This window comes from Salmo salar, chromosome 05 (genome assembly GCF_965601325.2).
Source record: "Salmo salar chromosome 05, fSalSal1, whole genome shotgun sequence".
NCBI classification, from domain to species: domain Eukaryota; kingdom Metazoa; phylum Chordata; class Actinopteri; order Salmoniformes; family Salmonidae; genus Salmo; species Salmo salar.
Window position 1 is genome coordinate 72675001 of NC_138295.1, and position 24258 is coordinate 72699258.

The 24258-nt window shown below is 49.6% G+C and overlaps 1 protein-coding gene and 1 long non-coding RNA gene across 4 annotated transcripts in view; both read right to left on the bottom strand.

The window, feature by feature from the left end:
* LOC106576393 (Ets2 repressor factor like 3) overlaps nt 1–24258 on the bottom strand; it is an 80104-nt gene that overhangs the window by 40653 nt on the left and 15193 nt on the right.
* Nucleotides 2584–14259, bottom strand: LOC145879553 (uncharacterized). 3 transcript variants are annotated; one of them, XR_014392397.1, is made up of 4 exons: nt 13737–14259; nt 12576–13697; nt 12446–12523; nt 2584–12367 (listed from the first exon to the last, which is right to left on the bottom strand). It is a non-coding gene; the product is annotated as an uncharacterized LOC145879553 (long non-coding RNA). The 3 variants fall into 3 exon arrangements; XR_014392398.1 differs by having other exon boundaries at nt 12576–12729; nt 12846–14259; XR_014392396.1 differs by having other exon boundaries at nt 12576–14259.

The following is a 24258-nucleotide window of genomic DNA, read 5'->3' on the forward strand; positions in this document are numbered from 1 at the left end:
TCGTTGTAAATAATAATTTGTTCTTAACTGACTTGCCTAGTTAAAGAAAACATTTAAAAGTGGGGGTGCGGGGCTTGTGTGGATTGAGGATGTGTGGAATATGTGGGTCAGTAGCTAGGTTTCCATCCAATTTGCTAAAGATTTTCATGCGAATATTCTAAAATCTGCATAAAACAATCTGCTCATTTTCCCACCATAGATGTATTTCCACCAAACAGACGTATTGAGGATAAAAGGCTGTGTGTAATGATGTACTGCATATAAAATAACTATTGTGGTTAAATTCCCATTTAACCAAATGAAGAATACAAGTTAAATGGGTTTCCATCGCACTTTCAACTCTAATGATGGTTTTGTCAATTGTGTTATAGAGCAAATGTGTCCACTCTGGTCTTGGCACATGTTCTAGCCAACAGCTGGCAGACACAGTGAGGGGGGGCTACCTACATTATCACATTATTATGGATATTAGTTTTATTTGTAAAATGGCAGCCAAGCATCGATCATCATTCACCAGATTAAGACCCTGGATATTTATTGGAGAGGAGCATCAAGTTCATCACCGTGCACTTTCACCACCCTGTGAAGCTCATCACCGTGCACTTTCACCCCCCTGTGAAGCTCATCACCGTGCACTTTCACCACCCTGTGAAGTTCATCACCGTGCACTTTCACCACCCTGTGAAGCTCATCACCGTGCACTTTCACCACCCTGTGAAGCTCATCACCGTGCACTTTCACCACCCTGTGAAGCTCATCACCGTGCACTTTCACCACCCTGTAAAGTTCATCACCGTGCACTTTCACCCCCCTGTACTTTCACCCCCCTGTGAAGTTCATCAGAACTTATTTCATCTGTAGCCTAATAACCTGCCTGCTTTCCCAAGTTGTGGTGCGAGGACCACACAGCATATCAAGTTGTGGTGGGAGGACCACACAGCATATCAAGTTGTGGTGGGAGGACCACACAGCATATCAAGTTGTGGTGGGAGGACCACACAGCATATCAAGTTGTGGTGGGAGGACCACACAGCATATCAAGTTGTGGTGGGAGGACCACACAGCATATCAAGTTGTGGTGGGAGGACCACACAGCATATCAAGTTGTGGTGGGAGGACCACACAGCATATCAAGTTGTGGTGGGAGGACCACACAACATATCAAGTTGTGGTGAGAGGACCACACAGCATATCAAGTTGTGGTGGGAGGACCACACAGCATATCAAGTTGTGGTGGGAGGACCACACAGCATATCAAGTTGTGGTGGGAGGACCACACAGCATATCAAGTTGTGGTGGGAGGACCACACAGCATATCAAGTTGTGGTGGGAGGACCACACAGCATATCAAGTTGTGGTGGGAGGACCACACAGCATATCAAGTTGTGGTGGGAGGACCACACAACATATCAAGTTGTGGTGCGAGGACCACACAGCATATCAAGTTGTGGTGGGAGGACCACACAGCATATCAAGTTGTGGTGGGAGGACCACACAGCATATCAAGTTGTGGTGGGAGGACCACACAGCATATCAAGTTGTGGTGGGAGGACCACACAGCATATCAAGTTGTGGTGGGAGGACCACACAGCATATCAAGTTGTGGTGGGAGGACCACACAGCATATCAAGTTGTGGTGGGAGGACCACACAGCATATCAAGTTGTGGTGGGAGGACCACACAGCATATCAAGTTGTGGTGGGAGGACCACACAGCATATCAAGTTGTGGTGGGAGGACCACACAGCATATCAAGTTGTGGTGAGAGGACCACACAGCATATCAAGTTGTGGTGGGAGGACCACACAGCATATCAAGTTGTGGTGGGAGGACCACACAGCATATCAAGTTGTGGTGGGAGGACCACACAGCATATCAAGATGTGGTGGGAGGACCACACAGCATATCAAGTTGACTTCCATGTGATGGTTATTATATCAATATTTGCGCATAAAGGCGTTTCCACTGGCATTTCCCACATTTCACTGACACAAAAACATCCCACCATGTCAAACGAAACAATTGTCTGTCGCATTTATAAAACTGTACTGGCATTTCCTGTTTCCATCAGCCCAGACGTGACTTTTCATGCATCAGGTAATTCATCCACATAAAATGGTTGGATGGAAACCTGGTTTGTGTTGTGTGTGTGTGTGTGTGTGTGTGGTCAGCGAGACATTGGTGGCACAGTGTCTGTACTAACCATGCTGTTGCCAAGGTGATGCTCGAACTATCCGTCCATCAGGAGTGTGCGTGTATACTGACTGGTAGCAAGTGGGTTAAGGGGGGGTGTGTGTGTGTGTGTGTGAGGAGGTTTCCTGGAATGTGCCACTAGCGCGGGACAGGAAGAGAGCAACTGTTCTAAACCACAACAACAGATCTGTTTCCTGTGTGTGTGTGTGTGTGTGTGTGTGTGTGTGTGTGTGTGTGTGTGTGTGTGTGTGTGTGTGTGTGTGTGTGTGTGTGTGTGTGTGTGTGTGTGTGTGTGTGTGTGTGAGAGAGTGAGAGAGTGTGTGTGTGTGTGTGTGTGTGGTGTGTGTGTGTGTGTGTGTGTGTGTGTGTGTGTGTGTGTGTGTGTGAGAGAGTGAGAGAGTGAGAGAGTGAGAGAGAGCATGCATCCCTCATATAGACATCCAGTGAAAAGAGAACACTTTGTAAAGTTGGCCACCAGGTGAAATCCAGCAGGCCTGTAGAACTGGGATGGTCAACATGTCATGTCTGAAAGCCTGTAGGACCTAGACCAGGAAGGTGTGTTAACACCCAGGAGATGGTCCTGTGTGACAGAGAGAAGCTGATGCAATGCCACCGCAGGGGAACGACAAGAACACTGGAGAAATGGCAGAGCTCAACAAGTGTGCTGCTCTGACCAGCACTCACACTAATAACACACTGACACAGGCAGGAACACAGACAGACAGGAACACAGACAGACAGGAACACAGACAGACAGGAACACAGACAGACAGGAACACAGACAGACAGGAACACAGACAGACAGGAACACAGACAGACAGGAACACAGACAGACAGGAACACAGACAGACAGGAACACAGACAGACCGGAGCACACAGTGACAGCAGGTAGAGAGGTACAGTCAGGAAAGCCAAACCAGCATGACAGTGACACACACAGAACAGACCTAATGACAAGAAGTTACACAAAACTAGAAAAACAAGTTCACAATAACAGTTACTGGGCAGGATGTGTGTGTGTGTGTGTATGTGCGTCATCGCTGACTAAGTGTGTGAGTGTGTAATTCAGCCTTCACAACGCAAACACATCTCTCTCCCTCCATTCCCTTCCTTTTCTCTCCCTCCCTCTCTCTCCTGGACACTGTGTCCTAGCAACCAGACACTTCAGGCCTAAAAATAACCCCCCAGAAACAAACAGAACAAAAAAAATTAACATACATGACAATTAATCCTTTCAAACACAGAGCAGCAAAGACTCAAACAGAACAGGTAAGAGAAAGGTGGTGGTGGAGGATGAGGAGGGAGAGAGGAAGCCAGCAACAGGTAATCGTGAGACGACAGAGTTCTTTGCTGAATGAGAGAAGAATCTCGCTCCTCTCACTTCCAAGACCCACACTCTGCCTCGCTGTGTGTGTGTGTGTGTGTGTGTGTGTGTGTGTGTGTGTGTGTGTGTGTGTGTGTGTGTGTGTGTGTGTGTGTGTGTGTGTGTGTGTGTGTGTGTGTGTGAGAGAGAGAGAAGCCCACTCTACCTGGCAGTGGAAGAACAGAACCGTTCCATAGTCCAACACCAGGCAGTAACTAGGGGTGGTGAAGACAAACCAGCCATGCAGGCCAGCTGGGCCAAGCTGCACTGAGACACCGTGAACTACAATACACTGTTCCACAAAGGCTGTACCACCTCTCCTCTCAGAACAACTCCGTGTAACTCTTTAAATATAGCTAGACTACTCTTCACATCGTCCTTGCATGGTTTCTAACCGTGTTAGTAATATTATCATCACTTTTGCTAACAGCTCCTCAACAGCAATAGCCGACATAAGTCCAGACCAACTCCAATACTTTCCATCTGTAGTTCCTGGGTAGGCAGACTTGCTGTAGCTGTGTCTCGCAAGCCACAACGTTAGATACTGTTACAGTTGGTCTTATACTGACCTGCACGGCATGCATCCAAACCTCACATTCAATACATTATCAAAGAAAACACAGCATGACTCCCATCACTCCTCCTATCCAGTGGCCGGTACGTTCCCACTCACTCCTCCTATCGGCACGTTCCCACTCACTCCTCCTATCCAGTGGCCGGTACGTTCCCACTCACACCTCCTATCCAGTGGCCGGCACGTTCCCACTAACACCTCCTATCCAGTGGCCGGTACGTTCCCACTCACACCTCCTATCCAGTGGCCGGTACGTTCCCACTCACACCTCCTATCCAGTGGCCGGTACGTTCCCACTCACACCTCCTATCCAGTGGCCGGTACGTTCCCACTCACACCTCCTATCCAGTGGCCGGTACGTTCCCACTCACACCTCCTATCCAGTGGCCGAACGTTCCCACTCACTCCTCCTATCCAGTGGCCGGTACATTCCCACTAACACCTCCTATCCAGTGGCCGGTACGTTCCCACTAACACCTCCTATCCAGTGGCCGGTACGTTCCCACTAACACCTCCTATCCAGTGGCCGGTACGTTCCCACTAACACCTCCTATCCAGTGGCCGGTACGTTCCCACTCACACCTCCTATCCAGTGGCCGGTACGTTCCCACTCACACCTCCTATCCAGTGGCCGGCACATTCCCACTAACACCTCCTATCCAGTGGCCGGTACGTTCCCACTAACACCTCCTATCCAGTGGCCGGTACGTTCCCACTCACACTTCCTATCCAGTGGCCGGCACGTTCCCACTCACACCTCCTATCCAGTGGCTGGCACGTTCCCACTAACACCTCCTATCCAGTGGCCGGTACGTTCCCACTCACACCTATCCAGTGGCCGGTACGTTCCCACTCACACCTCCTATCCAGTGGCGGTACGTTCCCACTCACTCCTCCTATCCAGTGGCCGGCACGTTCCCACTCACTCCTCTTATCCAGTGGCCGGCACGTTCCCACTCACTCCTCCTATCCAGTGGCCGGCACGTTCCCACTCACTCCTCCTATCCAGTGGCCGGCACGTTCCCACTCACTCCTCCTATCCAGTGGCCGGCACGTTCCCACTCACACCTCCTATCCAGTGGCCGGCACGTTCCCACTCACTCCTCCTATCCAGTGGCCGGTACGTTCCCACTAACACCTCCTATCCAGTGGCCGGTACGTTCCCACTAACACCTCCGATCCAGTGGCCGGTACGTTCCCACTAACACCTCCTATCCAGTGGCCGGTACGTTCCCACTAACACCTCCTATCCAGTGGCCGGTACGTTCCCACTAACACCTCCTATCCAGTGGCCGGCACGTTCCCACTCACTCCTCCTATCCAGTGGCCGGTACGTTCCCACTAACACCTCCTATCCAGTGGCCGGCACGTTCCCACTCACTCCTCCTATCCAGTGGCCGGTACGTTCCCACTAACACCTCCTATCCAGTGGCCGGTACGTTCCCACTCACACCTCCTATCCAGTGGCCGGTACGTTCCCACTCACACCTCCTATCCAGTGGCCGGCACGTTCCCACTCACACCTCCTATCCAGTGGCCGGCACGTTCCCACTCACTCCTCCTATCCAGTGGCCGGTACGTTCCCACTCACTCCTCCTATCCAGTGGCCGGCACGTTCCCACTCACTACTCCTATCCAGTGGCCGGCACGTTCCCACTAACACCTCCTATCCAGTGGCCGGCACGTTCCCACTCACTCCTCCTATCCAGTGGCCGGTACGTTCCCACTCACTCCTCCTATCCAGTGGGCGGCACGTTCCCACTAACACCTCCTATCTAGTGGCCGGCACGTTCCCCCTCACTCCTCCTATCCAGTGGCCGGCACGTTCCCACTAACACCTCCTATCCAGTGGCAGGCACGTTCCCACTCACTCCTCCTATCCAGTGGCCGGTACGTTCCCACTAACACCTCCTATGCAGTGGCCGGTACGTTCCCCCTCACACCTCCTATCCAGTGGCCGGCACGTTCCCCGTCACTCCTCCTATCCAGTGGCCGGTACGTTCCCACTCACTCCTCCTATCCAGTGGCCGGCACGTTCCCACTCACTCCTCCTATCCAGTGGCCGGCACGTTCCCACTAACACCTCCTATCCAGTGGCCGGCACGTTCCCACTCAGTCCTCCTATCCAGTGGCCGGCACGTTCCCACTAACACCTCCTATCCAGTGGCCGGCACGTTCCCACTAACACCTCCTATCCAGTGGCCGGCACGTTCCCCCTCACTCCTCCTATCCAGTGGCCGGCACGTTCCCCCTCACTCCTCCTATCCAGTGGCCGGCACGTTCCCCCTCACTCCTCCTATCCAGTGGCCGGTACGTTCCCACTAACACCTCCGATCCAGTGGCCGGTACGTTCCCACTAACACCTCCTATCCAGTGGCCGGTACGTTCCCACTAACACCTCCTATCCAGTGGCCGGTACGTTCCCACTAACACCTCCTATCCAGTGGCCGGCACGTTCCCACTCACTCCTCCTATCCAGTGGCCGGTACGTTCCCACTAACACCTCCTATCCAGTGGCCGGCACGTTCCCACTCACTCCTCCTATCCAGTGGCCGGTACGTTCCCACTAACACCTCCTATCCAGTGGCCGGTACGTTCCCACTCACACCTCCTATCCAGTGGCCGGTACGTTCCCACTCACACCTCCTATCCAGTGGCCGGCACGTTCCCACTAACACCTCCTATCCAGTGGCAGGCACGTTCCCACTCACTCCTCCTATCCAGTGGCCGGTACGTTCCCACTAACACCTCCTATGCAGTGGCCGGTACGTTCCCCCTCACACCTCCTATCCAGTGGCCGGCACGTTCCCCGTCACTCCTCCTATCCAGTGGCCGGTACGTTCCCACTCACTCCTCCTATCCAGTGGCCGGCACGTTCCCACTCACTCCTCCTATCCAGTGGCCGGCACGTTCCCACTAACACCTCCTATCCAGTGGCCGGCACGTTCCCACTCAGTCCTCCTATCCAGTGGCCGGTACGTTCCCACTAACACCTCCTATCCAGTGGCCGGCACGTTCCCACTAACACCTCCTATCCAGTGGCCGGCACGTTCCCCCTCACTCCTCCTATCCAGTGGCCGGCACGTTCCCCCTCACTCCTCCTATCCAGTGGCCGGCACGTTCCCACTAACACCTCCTATCCAGTGGCCGGAACGTTCCCACTCACTCCTCCTATCCAGTGGCCGGTACGTTCCCACTAACACCTCCTATCCAGTGGCCGGTACGTTCCCACTAACACCTCCTATCCAGTGGCCGGTACGTTCCCACTAACACCTCCTATCCAGTGGCCGGTACGTTCCCACTCACTCCTCCTATCCAGTGGCCGGTACGTTCCCACTAACACCTCCTATGCAGTGGCCGGTACGTTCCCCCTCACACCTCCTATCCAGTGGCCGGCACGTTCCCCGTCACTCCTCCTATCCAGTGGCCGGTACGTTCCCACTCACTCCTCCTATCCAGTGGCCGGCACGTTCCCACTCACTCCTCCTATCCAGTGGCCGGCACGTTCCCACTAACACCTCCTATCCAGTGGCCGGCACGTTCCCACTCAGTCCTCCTATCCAGTGGCCGGTACGTTCCCACTAACACCTCCTATCCAGTGGCCGGCACGTTCCCACTAACACCTCCTATCCAGTGGCCGGCACGATCCCCCTCACTCCTCCTATCCAGTGGCCGGCACGTTCCCCCTCACTCCTCCTATCCAGTGGCCGGCACGTTCCCACTAACACCTCCTATCCAGTGGCCGGCACGTTCCCACTCACTCCTCCTATCCAGTGGCCGGTACGTTCCCACTAACACCTCCTATCCAGTGGCCGGTACGTTCCCACTAACACCTCCTATCCAGTGGCCGGTACGTTCCCACTAACACCTCCTATCCAGTGGCCGGTACGTTCCCACTAACACCTCCTATCCAGTGGCCGGTACGTTCCCACTAACACCTCCTATCCAGTGGCCGGTACGTTCCCACTAACACCTCCTATCCAGTGGCCGGTACGTTCCCACTAACACCTCCTATCCAGTGGCCGGTACTTTCCCACTAACACCTCCTATCCAGTGGCCGGTACGTTCCCACTAACACCTCCTATCTAGTGGCCGGTACGTTCCCACTAACACCTCCTATCCAGTGGCCCGTACGTTCCCACTAACACCTCCTATCCAGTGGCCGGTACGTTCCCACTAACACCTCCTATCCAGTGGCCGGTACGTTCCCACTAACACCTCCTATCCAGTGGCCGGTACGTTCCCACTAACACCTCCTATCTAGTGGCCGGTACGTTCCCACTAACACCTCCTATCCAGTGGCCGGTACGTTCCCACTAACACCTCCTATCCAGTGGCCGGTACGTTCCAGGGCAGATTAACATTGTGGGAATGTTAAGAAGAAAAAAACACCTGACCGCCTGTTGATATGAACAGCCTCCCCACCTCAACTGCTCTACGGTCCTCCCCACCTCAACTGCTCTACGGTCCTCCCCACCTCAACTGCTCTACGGTCCTCCCCACCTCAACTGCTCTACGGTCCTCCCCACCTCAACTGCTCTACGGTCCTCCCCACCTCAACTGCTCTCTCTGTCAGACTCTATCACACTTCTACTGTTAAGGGACTGGTTAGAGTTGTGGAGTTTATCTGAACTAAATGACCCCATTACAAAGTAATGAAACGATGCAACTCTTCAGGTGATTGTTTAAGGTGATGTGATACTTCATTCATTAGCGACCTCAGTATGGTGTTTGATCCATGTGTCTCACTATGTAGGCTATGCAGCCAGTGTGTTGAGTGGTGCTGCCTGTCTGTCTGGTCTGTCCTGTAGTGTCCTGGGGAATCCACTGCAGGCGCCTCTCACTCACCTGTTACACTATACAGGACTTCTCTGTTCTCTTCCACACACGTGCTCACAGACACACACACACACACACAAAACATCAGTGTCCCTGGTGCCAACGAGAGGCTGAGTGTATTATGTCGGGTCCTATAACATCCAGACATTAAAACTGAATTCAAAAATAAATAAAAAATGTATTGATTGAACTGTATTGACTAGCATACAGAATGCCTCAGTGATGTGTATTTTCCTGCAACTTTCTGAAGAGGCAACAATAATTCCCCCTGTCTGTATGTGCGGTACGTCTACCACTGTGTAGCTGTTAGCGATGATGCTAATGAAAAGTCTCCTGGTAGATAGAAAGGCTTTCCCAAAAACCTTCTCAATTAAATGTTAACTACAAGGTAGCCTACGCTTACCTGGCAGAATGATATCAGGATTATTTGCGTCAATGTTTTTTTGTTAACTCTACCATCACGTGAGCTACAAAAACAACAGCCTCTTGCTAACTGCACAATGGAATTAAACAGTAACACAGAAACCTACATTTCAACAACACCAAAATCCACAGACCTCAAAAGCGGTCTCCTGATGTGGATTCAGTATTGTTGTTGACTTTAGAGAGTGAAAACCTGAAAAAAAGTTGGGGAAAACAGAAACGTGGAAAAAGTAAACAGAGAAAACGGGATTTGGGGAAAACTAAACAGTTCAGATCAAAAGTATAACTGATTTTATAGAGTCCTAATTATGTAACTGCTGAGATGGATCAAGACCTTTCTATAGTCCCAACTCATCATTATTCACTTACAACTAATCCTAATCCAGGCCTTTTCAACAACAGCAGGACGGGTTAGCATCACATGCTACTCAGACGCCGGGACGCTGTTCCTCTCCTCCAAATTTGTTTGTGCCCCCGACGGCTTGACTGCGTCAGCATGGTGTGTGAGGTCCCAAAAATACACCCTTACTTCACCGAGACCATCAACCTATTCCTTCCCTATTCCTTTCTGCTTCTCCATCAATCCCCCTTTCCCTCCCTCCCTCTTTTCCTGCCATTCTTCTATTGGGGCTAATTTTAGATGAAGGAAAAAGCTCTGTCCACATCTGCTAACAATTCCTGTAAGAGAGACGTAGTGGGCGAGAGAGAAGAGAGGGAGGAGGTAAAGGGTAAGCAAAGAAAGGGTTTACAAAGAGAGGGAGGGGGAGAGAAAGAGATGGAATAGGCATATAGGAAAAGAAGAGACAGACACTACACACACACACACACACACACACACACACACACAGTATCGTGGCATTGGCAACAGCATGTCACAGTGGGCTGTGAGGGGGACACGGAGGACAGAGCACAGCTTGTGTGTGTGTGTGTGTGTGTGTGTGTGTGTGTGTGTGTGTGTGTGTGTGTGTGTGTGTGTGTGTGTGTGTGTGTGTGTGTGTGTGTGTGTGTGTGTGTGATTATCCCATCTTAAACAGGGAACGAGGACACGCGCAGTGTCACCGCCTGTCACCACTTTCTCTACCCTCTGTTCTCTGCTATCCCTCCCTCTCCCCATTCTTTCTTTTCCCGCTGTCCCACATCTCTCTCTCTAAGTGTGTCTGTTAAAGCTGATTAAGTAGCTTTGATCTTTCTTACCTCACAGACGCCTCACACTCGCCTCACTATCGGCGGCATAGTTTGTGTATCTGTGTGGACGCGTGTATGAGAGACATGACAATTCACACTTGACTGAACGTGATTCTGCGTGTCTTTGTTTATGTGTTATTCTCCTCTGACTGCAGCTAGAGCGTTGTCTTGGCTACCGTGTCCCTCACATGTATGTGTGGTCTGTCTGAGAGTGGTACATAAGCATGTGTCTCTCTCCAGGCAGCCCAGATAATCACTGTTTATCCTTCAGTACGACTGGGCTACCATGGGGAGTACCATGCGCCTGCTCTCCACACACACACACACCCACACACACACACACACACACACACACACACACACACACACACACACACACACACACAGAGATGATGGGAAACCACGCGTCAACTCAGCTACAGTTGGAGAAGGTTGTGGGGTTTTAAAGATTAAAAACACCGCTACATAAACACACAGGTCACGGTGGTTGTAAACAGGGCTCTGCTCTAAAGCCCATTAATTTGTGGACTGATTGAATTAACGAGGCAGAGCGTCCAGTCAGGTTAGAAAGGTTGGCTTGTCCTGCTCTCCTCCTCTCCCTTGTTCCTTCCGTCTGTCTCGCGGGAAAGATTAGTCCTCAGCTGGAGCAAATAAAGCTGGCAGTTATGCAAGAGGCAGAGAGAGAGAGAGAGAGAGACAGAGAGGGCGAGAGAGGGACGCAGAGATGGAGACACAGAGAGAGAGAGAGAGAGAGAGAGAGAGAGAGAGAGAGAGAGAGAAAGAGACAGAGAGGGCGAGTGATGTAATCACTAACACACAGAGGGCGAGATAGAGCGAAAGGCCGAGAGACAGATGAAGAGAGAGAAGGAGGGAGAGCGAGAGAAAGAGAGAGCGACAAAGAGAGACAGACAGAAAGAGACAGAAAATGACAGAGAGAGAAATGCACGGCTGGGTCTACAACACTGGATGAATACCTTGCTCTTCCAGGGCAGCACTTCCATAGAGACAACATCAACACCACCATGGCTCTGTAACCCTGTCACTAGTCCAAACCTCCACTAACACTACAACATCCCTGTTACTAGTCCAAACCTCAATGAACACTACAACATCCCTGTCACTAGTCCTAACCTCCACTGAACACTACAACATCCCTGTTACTAGTCCTAACCTCAATGAACACTACAACATCCCTGTTACTAGTCCTAACCTCCACTAACACTACAACATCCCTGTTACTAGTCCTAACCTCAATGAACACTACAACATCCCTGTTACTAGTCCTAACCTACACCGACACCACAACATCCCTGTTACTAGTCCTAACCTCCAAACACTACAACATCCCTGTTACTAGTCCTAACCTCCACCAACACCACAACATCCCTGTTACTAGTCCTAACCTACACCAACACCACAACATCCCTGTTACTAGTCCTAACCTCCAAACACTACAACATCCCTGTTACTAGTCCTAACCTCCACCAACACTACAACATCCCTGTTACTAGTCCTAACCTACACCAACACCACAACATCCCTGTTACTAGTCCTAACCTACACCAACACTACAACATCCCTGTTACTAGTCCTAACCTCCACTAACACTACAACATCCCTGTTACTAGTCCTAACCTCCACTAACACTACAACATCCCTGTTACTAGTCCTAACCTCCACCAACACTACAACATCCCTGTTACTAGTCCTAACCTCCACCAACACTACAACATCCCTGTTACTAGTCCTAACCTCCACTAACACTACAACATCCCTGTTACTAGTCCTAACCTCCAAACACTACAACATCCCTGTTACTAGTCCTAACCTCCACCTAACACTCACAACATCCCTGTTACTAGTCCTAACCTCCACCAACACTACAACATCCCTGTTACTAGTCCTAACCTCCACCAACACTACAACATCCCTGTTACTAGTCCTAACCTCCCATCCACCCGTACAGTCCCTCCACAACATCCCTGTTACTAGTCCTAACCTCCACTAACACTACAACATCCCTGTTACTAGTCCTAACCTCCACAAACACTACAACATCCCTGTTACTAGTCCTAACCTCCAAACACTACAACATCCCTGTTACTAGTCCTAACCTCCACTAACACTACAACATCCCTGTTACTAGTCCTAACCTCCACGAACACTACAACATCCCTGTTACTAGTCCTAACCTCCAAACACTACAACATCCCTGTTACTAGTCCTAACCTCCACTAACCTCCACAACATCCATGTTACTAGTCCTAACCTCCACTAACACTACAACATCCCTGTTACTAGTCCTAACCTCCACTAACACTACAACATCCCTGTTACTAGTCCTAACCTCCACTAACACTACAACATCCCTGTTACTAGTCCTAACCTCCACAAACACTACAACATCCCTGTTACTAGTCCTAACCTCCACTAACACTACAACATCCCTGTTACTAGTCCTGACCTCCACAAACACTACAACATCCCTGTTACTAGTCCTAACCTCCAAACACTACAACATCCCTGTTACTAGTCCTAACCTCCACTAACACTACAACATCCCTGTTACTAGTCCTAACCTCCACCAACACTACAACATCCCTGTTACTAGTCCTAACCTCCACCAACACTACAACATCCCTGTTACTAGTCCTAACCTCCAAACACTACAACATCCCTGTTACTAGTCCTAACCTCCACTAACCCCACAACATCCCTGTTACTAGTCCTAACCTCCACTAACACTACAACATCCCTGTTACTAGTCCTAACCTCCACTAACACTACAACATCCCTGTTACTAGTCCTAACCTCCACTAACACTACAACATCCCTGTCACTAGTCCTAACCTCCACTAACACCACAACATCCCTGTCACTAGTCCTAACCTCCACTAACACCACAACATCCCTGTCACTAGTCCTAACCTCCACTAACACTACAACATCCCTGTTACTAGTCCTAACCTCCAAACACTACAACATCCCTGTTACTAGTCCTAACCTCCACCAACACCACAACATCCCCGTTACTAGTCCTAACCTCCACTAACACCACAACATCCCCGTTACTAGTCCTAACCTCCACTAACACTACAACATCCCTGTTACTAGTCCTAACCTCCACCAACACCACAACATCCCCGTTACTAGTCCTAACCTCCACAACATCCCTGTTACTAGTCCTAACCTCCACCAACACTACAACATCCCTGTTACTAGTCCTAACCTCCACCAACACTACAACATCCCTGTTACTAGTCCTACCCTCCACAAACACTACAACATCCCTGTTACTAGTCCTAACCTCCACAAACACTACAACATCCCTGTTACTAGTCCTAACCTCCACAACATCCCTGTTACTAATCCTAACCTCCACTAACACTACAACATCCCTGTTACTAGTCCTAACCTCCACAAACACTACAACATCCCTGTTACTAGTCCTAACCTCCACAACATCCCTGTTACTAATCCTAACCTCCACTAACACTACAACATCCCTGTTACTAGTCCTAACCTCCACAAACACTACAACATCCCTGTTACTAGTCCTAACCTCCACAAACACTACAACATCCCTGTTACTAGTCCTAACCTCCACCAACACTACAACATCCCTGTTACTAGTCCTAACCTCCACCAACACTACAACATCCCTGTTACTAGTCCTAACCTCCACAACACTACAACATCCCTGTTACTAGTCCTAACCTCCACAACACTACAACATCCCTGTTACTAGTCCTAACCTCCACAACATCCCTGTTACTAGTCCTAACCTCCACTAACACTACAACATCCCTGTTACTAGTCCTAACCTCCACCAACACTACAACATCCCTGTTACTAGTCCTAACCTCCACCAACACCACAACATCCCTGTTACTAGTCCTAACCTCCACTAACACTACAACATCCCTGTTACTAGTCCTAACCTCCACCAACACCACAACATCCCTGTTACTAGTCCTAACCTACACATCCCTGTTACTAGTCCTAACCTCCCACAACATCCCTGTTACTAGTCCTAACCTCCACCTAACACCACAACATCCCTGTTACTAGTCCTAACCTCCACCTACACCACAACATCCCTGTTACTAGTCCTAACCTCCACCTACACCACAACATCCCTGTTACTAGTCCTAACCTACCACCAACATCCCTGTTACTAGTCCTAACCTACACCAACACCACAACATCCCTGTTACTAGTCCTAACCTCCACAAACACTACAACATCCCTGTTACTAGTCCTAACCTCCACTAACACCACAACATCCCTGTTACTAGTCCTAACCTCCACCAACACTACAACATCCCTGTTACTAGTCCTAACCTCCACTAACACTACAACATCCCTGTTACTAGTCCTAACCTCCACCAACACTACAACATCCCTGTTACTAGTCCTAACCTACACCAACACTACAACATCCCTGTTACTAGTCCTAACCTCCACAACATCCCTGTTACTAGTCCTAACCTCCACCAACACTACAACATCCCTGTTACTAGTCCTAACCTCCACTAACACTAGACCATCCCTGTTACTAGTCCTAACCTCCACCAACACTACAACATCCCTGTTACTAGTCCAAACCTCCACAAACACTACAACATCCCTGTTACTAGTCCTAACCTCCACTAACACCACAACATCCCTGTTACTAGTCCTAACCTCCACCAACACCACAACATCCCTGTTACTAGTCCTAACCTCCACCTACACCACAACATCCCTGTTACTAGTCCTAACCTCCACTAACACTACAACATCCCTGTTACTAGTCCTAACCTCCACAAACACTACAACATCCCTGTTACTAGTCCTAACCTCCACCAACACCACAACATCCCTGTTACTAGTCCTAACCTCCACCTACACCACAACATCCCTGTTACTAGTCCTAACCTCCACTAACACTACAACATCCCTGTTACTAGTCCTAACCTCCACAAACACTACAACATCCCTGTTACTAGTCCTAACCTCCACTAACAACACTACAGCAAACATCCTATCCACTGTCAGACAGTGACTGATACATCTTATCTACCACAACAACCTGTGGAATCCTTCTAATAATGTACTCCCACCACCTATCCATCCATCCATCCATCCATCACGCCACTCTACAATCTTAGAACAATAACACTACAGTTCACAGACGCCAAGCTAATCTCACCTCATCTACCAACCCCAGACAACCACCATCTAACCCTCTCTGAAACCACCATGACAGTACAGACAACACCAACTAACCCTCTCTGAAACCACCATGACAGTACAGACAACACCAACTAACCCTCTCTGAAACCACCATGACAGCACAGACAACACCAACTAACCCTCTCTGAAACCACCATGACAGTACAGACAATACCAACTAACCCTCTCTGAAACCACCATGACAGTACAGACAACACCAACTAACCCTCTCTGAAACCACCATGACAGTACAGACAATACCAACTAACCCTCTCTGAAACCACCATGACAGCACAGACAACACCAACTAACCCTCTCTGAAACCACCATGACAGTACAGACAACACCAACTAACCCTCTCTGAAACCACCATGACAGTACAGACAATACCAACTAACCCTCTCTGAAACCACCATGACAGCACAGACAACACCAACTAACCCTCTCTGAAACCACCATGACAGTACAGACAACACCAACTAACCCTCTCTGAAACCACCATGACAGTACAGACAACACCAACTAACCCTCTCTGAAACCACCATGACAGTACAGACAATACCAACTAACCCTCTCTGAAACCACCATGACAGCACAGACAACACCAACTAACCCTCTCTGAAACCACCATGACAGTACAGACAACACCAACTAACCCTCTCTGAAACCACCATGACAGTACAGACAACACCAACTAACCCTCTCTGAAACCACCATGACAGTACAGACAACACCAACTAACCCTCTCTGAAACCACCATGACAGCACAGACAACACCAACTAACCCTCTCTGAAACCACCATGACAGTACAGACAACACCAACTAACCCTCTCTGAAACCACCATGACAGTACAGACAATACCAACTAACCCTCTCTGAAACCACCATGACAGTACAGACAACACCAACTAACCCTCTCTGAAACCACCATGACAGTACAGACAACACCAACTAACCCTCTCTGAAACCACCATGACAGCACAGACAACACCAACTAACCCTCTCTGAAACCACCATGACAGTACAGACAACACCAACTAACCCTCTCTGAAACCACCATGACAGTACAGACAACACCAACTAACCCTCTCTGAAACCACCATGACAGCACAGACAACACCAACTAACCCTCTCTGAAACCACCATGACAGCACAGACAACACCAACTAACCCTCTCTGAAACCACCACGACAGTACAGACAACACCAACTAACCCTCTCTGAAACCACCATGACAGTACAGACAACACCAACTAACCCTCTCTGAAACCACCATGACAGTACAGACAATACCAACTAACCCTCTCTGAAACCACCATGACAGCACAGACAACACCAACTAACCCTCTCTAAAACCACAACGACAGTACAGACAACACCATCTAACACTATCGGGCCACCACACCACAACGACAGTACAGACAACACCATCTAACACTATGGGGCCACCACACCACAACGACAGTACAGACAACACCATCTAACACTATGAGGCCACCACACCACAACACAGTACAGACAACACCATCTAACACTATGGGGCCACCACACCACAACACAGTACAGACAACACCATCTAACACTATGGGGCCACCACACCACAACACAGTACAGACAACACCACTCACTCCACCACACCCTCACTCGCCCCTCGCACACCACCCACCACAACACAGTACAGACAACACCATCTAACACTATGGGGCCACCACACCACAACACAGTACAGACAACACCATCTAACACTATGGGGCCACCACACCACAACACAGTACAGACAACACCATCTAACACTATGAGGCCACCACACCACAACACAGTACAGACAACACCATCTAACACTATGGGGCCACCACACCACAACACAGTACAGACAACACCATCTAACACTATGAGGCCACCACACCACAACACAGTACAGACAACACCATCTAACACTATGAGGCCACCACACCACAACACAGTACAGACAACACCATCTAACACTATGGGGCCACCACACCACAACACAGTACAGACAACACCATCTAACACTATGAGGCCACCACAACACAACACAGTACAGACAACACCATCTAACACTATGAGGCCACCACACCACAACACAGTACAGACAACACCATCTAACACTATGGGGCCACCACAACACAACACAGTACAGACAACACCATCTAACACTATGAGGCCACCACACCACAACACAGTACAGACAACACCATCTAACACTATGAGGCCACCACACCACAACACAGTACAGACAACACCATCTAACACTATGAGGCCACCACAACACAACACAGTACAGACAACACCATCTAACACTATGAGGCCACCACAACACAACACAGTACAGACAACACCATCTAACACTATGAGGCCACCACACAACAACACAGTACAGACAACACCATCTAACACTATGAGGCCACCACACCACAACACAGTACAGACAACACCATCTAACACTATGAGGCCACCACAACACAACACAGTACAGACAACACCATCTAACACTATGAGGCCACCACACAACAACACAGTACAGACAACACCATCTAACACTATGGGGCCACCACACCACAACACAGTACAGACAACACCATCTAACACTATGAGGCCACCACACCACAACACAGTACAGACAACACCATCTAACACTATGGGGCCACCACACCACAACACAGTACAGACAACACCATCTAACACTATGAGGCCACCACACCACAACACAGTACAGACAACACCATCTAACACTATGAGGCCACCACACCACAACACAGTACAGACAACACCATCTAACACTATGAGGCCACCACACCACAACACAGTACAGACAACACCATCTAACACTATGAGGCCACCACACAACAACACAGTACAGACAACACCATCTAACACTATGAGGCCACCACACAACAACACAGTACAGACAACACCATCTAACACTATGGGGCCACCACACCACAACACAGTACAGAATACCAGATCTCTCTATGCCTCCCGGCCCAGCTCAGCTCACCACCAGAGAGAACAACACATTGACAGAGAACAAGGTAGAGGGGGAAGAAAACAGAGAGACAGAGAAAGAGATGTTAGAGGTGAACTTTCTCTCCAGTCAGTCAGTGGTAGTGGTAGGTAGTGTGCTGTGCTGGTTGGGTTGTTATGTAAGAGAGATGAGTGCATAGTGATTACCCATCTCCACTGACCACCCTCATAACAGAACAGGAAGCAAGCTCTACACTCACAGCAAACATCTGTCTGTCTGTGTGTCTCAGAACATACACTAATTGATACCAGCAAATCAGGTAGCTACCTTTCACCCACAAACAAGTCAGAGGAACGAGAGAATTCTGAACCAACTCACAGTCCCACACACTTCTCTCCCCTCCTTGCCTGCAGCCACACACACACTGAGCAGAGAGAGACTGACACACACGAAGACATACACCCACACACCAGGGACACAACTGGTACACACACACACACACACACACACACACACACGAGCAGACAGAACAGACAACACCACGCACAGGGAGCCCACACACACCCACACACACCTGCACTGGAACAGAAATCCATGCCACCAATGCTGTGACTCAATGGCTTGCCACAGTGCACTGTTGTTGCCAGCAACACAAAGCCTACACACACACACACACACACACACACACACACACACACACACACACACACACACCACCACCTCCCCCTCTCTCCCAGCCAGAGCCCAGACACAAAGAGACACACACCATCTAACTCCAACTATACCACGGCCAGGTTAGGTGAGCCAGGGGCTGCTCACACACACCACCTAAACACCTAGGCTAAGTCAGGTGACCTCACTAACGCCAGCGAGAACAGGCGGGAGAAAGTATGTGGAGCGAGAGTGTGTGTGTGACAGGAACACAATGGCCCCAGTGTGTGGACAGGCAGGTGCAGGGGGGGGGGGGGTTACTGTCCTGACTGCACTGCCCCCAGAGCTGCTACTGCCAGCACTCTCTTCTCTCTACATACATACATTACATATCCCTTACTCTCCATCCCTCCCTCTCATATCCCTCCCTCCATCTCTCAATTCAATGTAAGGGCTTTATTGGTATGGGAAACATATGTTAACATTGCCAAAGCAAGTGAAGTAGATAATATACAAAAGTAAAATAAACAATAAAAGTGAACAGTAAGCATTACACTCACAGAAGTTCCAAAATAATAAAGACAATTCAAAATTAATAAGGTTAAAATTCTGAAGGAAAAATAAATAAAAATAAATATAGTTGTATTTACAATGGTGTTTGTTCTTCACTGGTTGCCCTTTTCTTGTGGCAACAGGTCACACATCTTGATGCTGTGATGACACACTGTGATATTTCACCCAGTAGATATGGGAGTTTGTCAAAATTGGGTTTGTTTTCTAATTCTTTTTTGATCTGTGTAATCTGAGAGAAATACGTGTCTCTAATATGGTCATACATTTGGCAGGAGGTTAGGAAGTGCAGCTCAGTTTCCACCTCATTTTGTGGGCAGTGTGCACATAGCCTGTCTTCTCTTGAGAGCCAGGTCTGCCTACGGCGACCTTTCTCAATAGCAAGGCTATGCTCACTGAGTCTGTACATAGTCAAAGCTTTCCTTAAGTCTGGGTCCGTCGGTGGTCAGGTATTTTATCCCTCCCTCCCTCCCTCCCTCCCTCCCTCCCTCCCTCCCTCCCCTAGCCTAGTCCTCACTGTTCTCCCCATCATAATCCCAAATCATCCTAAAACAACAATCACTGTGTATGTGTGTGTATATTAGGGATGTACTGATTCACCGATACGTATCGGTCCCCAATTCAAATGTTTAAGATATGACTGCGTCGGTCCCGGGACCCAAAACCAAACCTTAACAATCGCCGGTTCACATCTCCTATTACCTTCTTTCTACTTTCCGAATAAACCTCAACTTGTGACAACTGTGTCCTCTCCTTCCGGGTCAAACTAAACATGGAACGGTGCTGACAGTCATTGATTTACAAGTCATTCTGCATGCCCGACCACCCTAGGGAATATCAGCAGCCTAGTCAAACTGTGCATGTTCCTGATGTGGCACATCTGAGCGGCACCTTCAGCAGTCAAATGCTAAACTGGCTTGTGTGATATTAGCCTTTATTAGCTGAATGACAACCTGTCATTTGTTATGTTATTGCTGTCTATACTCTGTTGAAAATGGTGTTTTACTGGAATAAACCTGAGCTACCGAAGACAAGTCATCATACCTGCTGAACAGGACTTACTCTGGATTTGATTTGTATTGTTCAGGTTCACCATCAGCAACAGTTTAAACAATCAGCGTAGTGTACATGGTCATTTTAGATAAACTGTGGAAAGATGATCATTTCATAACGAGGCAAACAACATGGCCAAGGCAGGAGGACAAAAGAAGCTCACTAAAAACATCCAAACGGTCAAAATCATATATCATATATATATATAATTTCTCAACAATAAATATTGATACATTACTAGCTCAAACACAAGTGTAACCATGACAAGTTCATTAGTGGGTGATGGTGATGTCAGAACCAAAAGTGGTAGTAGATGCCTAGTCTCTTTTGGGTCAGATCAGGTGACTACATAGTATACACCACGCACGCACACCCACACACACACACACACACACACACACACACACACACACACACACACACACACACACACACACACACACACACACACACACACACACACACACGCTCAGAGAGGCCCAGCTCAGAGAGGCCCAGCTCAGAGAGGCCCAGCTCAGAGAGGCCCAGCTCAGACAGATCCAGCTCAGACAGATCCAGCTCAGACAGATCCAGCTCAGAGAGGCCCAGCTCAGACAGATCGAGCTCAGAGAGGCCCAGCTCAGACAGATCGAGCTCAGAGAGGCCCAGCTCAGACAGATCCAGCTCAGAGAGGCCCAGCTCAGACAGATCCAGCTCAGAGAGGCCCAGCTCAGACAGATCGAGCTCAGAGAGGCCCAGCTCAGACAGATCCAGCTCAGAGAGGCCCAGCTCAGACAGATCCAGCTCAGAGAGGCCCAGCTCAGAGAGGCCCAGCTCAGACAGATCCAGCTCAGAGAGGCCCAGCTCAGAGAGGCCCAGCTCAGACAGATCCAGCTCAGAGAGGCCCAGCTCAGACAGATCCAGCTCAGAGAGGCCCAGCTCAGACAGATCCAGCTCAGAGAGGCCCAGCTCAGACAGATCCAGCTCAGAGAGGCCCAGCTCAGAGAGGCCCAGCTCAGAGAGGCCCAGCTCAGAGAGGCCCAGCTCAGAGAGGCCCAGCTCAGACAGATCCAGCTCAGAGAGGCCCAGCTCAGACAGATCCAGCTCAGAGAGGCCCAGCTCAGACAGATCCAGCTCAGAGAGGCCCAGCTCAGAGAGGCCCAGCTCAGAGAGGCCCAGCTCAGAGAGGCCCAGCTCAGAGAGGCCCAGCTCAGAGAGGCCCAGCTCAGAGAGGCCCAGCTCAGACAGATCCAGCTCAGAGAGGCCCAGCTCAGACAGATCCAGCTCAGAGAGGCCCAGCTCAGAGAGGCCCAGCTCAGAGAGGCCCAGCTCAGAGAGGCCCAGCTCAGACAGATCCAGCTCAGAGAGGCCCAGCTCAGACAGATCCAGCTCAGAGAGGCCCAGCTCAGACAGATCCAGCTCAGACAGATCCAGCTCAGAGAGGCCCAGCTCAGACAGATCCAGCTCAGAGAGGCCCAGCTCAGACAGATCCAGCTCAGAGAGGCCCAGCTCAGACAGATCCAGCTCAGACAGATCCAGCTCAGACAGATCCAGCTCAGAGAGGCCCAGCTCAGACAGATCCAGCTCAGAGAGGCCCAGCTCAGAGAGGCCCAGCTCATGAACTCCATCTGCAGCAGATTTTAATTTGGAATGGAAAATGAATGTGTTTATATGACAAAATGTTAGTGCAAAGAATCATTTCCCATGACTCTTTAATCAAACTAAAACGTATTGTTACTGTATCGTATTGGAGCGCATGTATCAGGATACGGAACCAATTATCTTGAAAGAGAAAAATGCACAGCCCTAGTGTGTGTGTGTGTGTGTGTGTGTGTGTGTGTGTGTGTGTGTGTGTGTGTGTGTGTGTGTGTGTGTTAAACTGTGTCTGGGGTCTGTGTGTGTCGGCCCACCCGCGTGTTGTTGCGTAATCACAGAGCAGACTGATGCTAAAAATGGCCCTGGATAAAAGTATTGTGACCCAGAGCAGGGCTCTCTCTGTGTGTCGGTGTGTGTCGGTGTGTGTCGGTGTGTGTGTGTGTGTGTGTGTGTGTGTCAGTGGCCATTTGGGCAAGGAGCTTACAACTGATGTCCCCCTATAACACCAGTCAGTGAGAGGAGGGGAGGATGTAAACAGCAGAGAGCGAGGAAGAGGGGAAAGTGGGGAGAGATGGACGTTTTGAGGGAGGGAGGAAAGAGAGCAAGAGGAGGGGAGATGGAGAGAGGAGAAAGGAAGGTAGTGGGGCAATGTAAACATGAGGGAGAGATGGAGAGAGGGGAAAGGAAGGTAGTGGGGCAATGTAAACATGAGGGAGAGATGGAGAGAGGGGAAAGGAAGGTAGTGAGAAAAAGAAGAGGCGTATGGAAGGCTGGAGTGAACACTGTCAGAGAAGAAAACGTGGAGAGAGGGATGGAGAAACAGATGAGTGTTTCCCAACAACAGGTCAGGACCTATTGGGTCACCGCTATTCCTTTTGGGACACACCTAAACACGAGATTAAACCCAAACACACTGCTCTGATTTATTGGGCGAATCACAATATATTTCAAATCAGCTTTGAGCATTTGGCAGTATGAAGCTGTATGAAGCTGTATGACGCTGTATGACGCTGTATGACGCTGTACTAGGCATTGCGTCGTCCTGAACCTTCTTTCAGTATTCTAGTTCCAGCCTACCTTCCACTGATCAGACCTCAGCGGCCCAGTGAATGGTTGAGACCAGCACATCACATTAAATATCAATGGCTTTACATGGCTAACAGCTCTAGAGGCTGTTCATCTGACAGAGAGAAAGGACAATATGACAGGCTGGACAGCTAACGGACAGGGAAAAGAGGGAGAGACGTAAAGACAGGGATGGAGAGATGTGAGAAATGAAGGAGACAGGCTAGCCAGTATACTGAAGACAGGAAAAGAGAGTGACAAACAATTGAGAGAGAGAGAGTGCGGAAGCGAGAGAGTGAGCGTGTATGATGCTGTACAGCACTGATGGTAAAGCCTGCCATTAAACTTTAAATCACTCTGCTTTCCTATAAATACCTTTCCAATGATCTATGCATTATTCAACCCCTCTCAGGCCAACACACATCACACACACCTGGGAGGAGACATAAACAGAGTTCAGAGAAATGACTGCATATAAACATTTCAGGAAGATGACTAACTAAAAATAGATTAATGATGGACTGCAAAGAGCTACCCATGAAAACCTGTACGAGACTACCTATCC